Source organism: Dendrobium catenatum, unplaced genomic scaffold (assembly GCF_001605985.2).
Source record: "Dendrobium catenatum unplaced genomic scaffold, ASM160598v2 fragScaff_scaffold_41, whole genome shotgun sequence".
NCBI lineage: Eukaryota > Viridiplantae > Streptophyta > Magnoliopsida > Asparagales > Orchidaceae > Dendrobium > Dendrobium catenatum.
The window spans coordinates 176,837-179,358 of NW_021318503.1; positions in this window are offsets into that span (position 1 = coordinate 176,837).

A 2,522-nucleotide genomic window follows, 5' to 3' on the forward strand; every position below is an offset into this window, starting at 1 on the left:
TTTAAATTTAAAATGTACACATTTTAATTTATATAATTAAATTAGCTCAAAAAAAATTGTTTTTTTTGCATTTTAATTTGCTTGCCATATGCGACCGTTTTTGACTACGCTTTATATTCTACGTGAAAGCATTGCATTGTGACATCAGAGGCATTTAATTGGGCACTTGAAACCAATGACCGTAATTTTGGAGTTAATTACAGAATGGCCTCTATTAAGTAGTCAACGACAACATTTTTTTTTCATTTATTTATAAAAGTCATGCTAAATTGTTTGACTTACTTTATATCATAATATTATTCAGGTGTAATATTTTATATGGCATTTGGTTCTTATTTCTTTATTAAACTATCAAAAATACTTTAATTCACAAGTTTTTCTTAGAATTCATTTGGAATGATTTCTTACTATTTTTTAAAAAATATTTTTTTATTCTTATTATTTTTTAAAATATTTTTTTAACACAAAAATTACCAACTCAAAATATTTTTATACTACAAAGATGCTTTTAAATGTAATTAAAAAAATTGTTTCAGACAAAGCTTAATTATCATTGTTGCGTCTTGGAGTATTCGCGGCGGTAGAGAAATATTTAGTTTAACGTCTTAGCATTGTACGAAGATCCAGCACACAAGCAGATAAGTGAGAGGGTGTAGCATTCATAAGAGACACCAGAGTTTTTACGTGGAAAACCCCTGAAAAAAGGGGAAAAACCACGGGGCCTGGCCCAATTTGATCCACTAGTATTTGAGTCGATTACAATGAGCCCTTCTTTGGAGAAGGCTTTGTATTGATGTAGCACTTATAGATTGCATTACATGTTAGGAGTTACATATACAAGTTTTGTTAGTGGAAGGACGTAGTCGCAGGAGACCGGGTCAGAAAGACGTTGTTTGTTGATGAGGTCGACGGACCGTAGTAGGCGACGGAGTCGAAAGGACCGTCAGTCGGCAAGAGACCAGGGTCAGAAAGACCGTTGTCTGTTGATGGAGGTCGAACGGACCGTAGTAGGCGACAGAGGTCAGAAGGACCGTAGGCGGTAGGAGACAAGGAGTCAGGTGTTAGACCCGTGTCACTTGGAAGATGGGTGTTGAATGGTCTGGCTTGAGTAGGTACGATCGGTCTGCGTCGGCTAAGCAGGATGTAGGCCTTCAGCGGTTATGTAGAATACTGATACGCGGCTTAAGGATCGAGTTTCAGCAGGACGTAGGGACTAAAGTGCGGCTTAAGCAGGAGTGGGGTTTTCAACCGACGTAGGGATTAACGTCGGACCTTAAGGCAGGTGAATGGAAACTCCGACGATGCTTCGTGGTGTCGGGAGGTCCTGCGGTGGTCCGGCGAGGTTCCAGTGGTGGTCCGGCGGGACTTCTGCGGTGGTTCGGCGGTGGTCCGGCGGCCGTCGAGGAGGAGCTTCCCCTTCTCTTCCTCCTTCTCTTCTTGCTTCTCTTGCTTGGATCCCCTCTCATGAGAAATGAGGGCTCTATTTATAGATTTTCTGGAGTGGCATGGCCCGTAAATAGGCGTTAGATCAGGGGCGAATAGGGAGTGGTCGAATGGACGGCCGATATCGAATCCTTTGATCATGCACCGTTCGTTGGGCATTTGAAGGCCTTAATGATGTCGGAATTCTGCGATCTTGGGCTCGTTGGATTCGTCTCGTCAAGCCGTTCGATTCGAGTATAAGCTCGTCAAAATCGGAGACCGTTTGGTAACTCAAATTGCAGTTTGAACCTTTCAACAGCGCTTTGAGCCCTTGATTTGGACTCATTTGGGCTCGGATTGGGTTGATCTTGGTGTCGTTGGGTTCGTATTTCCGAGACGCTCAGTTTGACTGTAAGCTCGCTGAAATCAGAGTTCGGGTGCGCCCAAAATTAATTTTTGAAGTTTCCAACTAGCTTTTGCCTCGAGATTCGTGCCCGATCAAGCTAATTTTGTGATGCCGTATCAATCATATATTTCATAGTTATAATTGCAAATACACACTACTTATAAAAAAAGTAATAATTTGTATCTTATCCCAAATAATTATATAAATTATTATCTTATAGGTATTTCTAAACAAATATAAAATAGTAATGCCATTTTAAATAAAAATGTATAATTCTAATCTAGCTCGTCATAATTAAAAAAAAATAATTAAGAGCTTAGTTGGCATAAATTAGTTAGTGTAATCTATAATTATATGGGATTTTATTACAATTTCAAAATTTTCCTCTATTTTTTTAATATTTTTTGAATTATGAGAGAGACAATATAATCTCTCTCATAAATTTTTTTTGACCAAAATAATGACCTAATTTAAAAGATTATTATACTATGACTGATATAATTTTTTTGGCTTAACAAGAGGTTAATTTGTAATTATGCCATTAGATCAATCCTTTCGGTCCTAATTTGCTATTAGGAATTTAGGATACGAAAATCCAATTTAGTAAATAAAAGGATGAAGAAAATATGAAGCCTATTTTGTTCTTATTAGGAAACAAACGCTCTCCGTTTTCCAAGCTTAAAGGAGTCCCCTA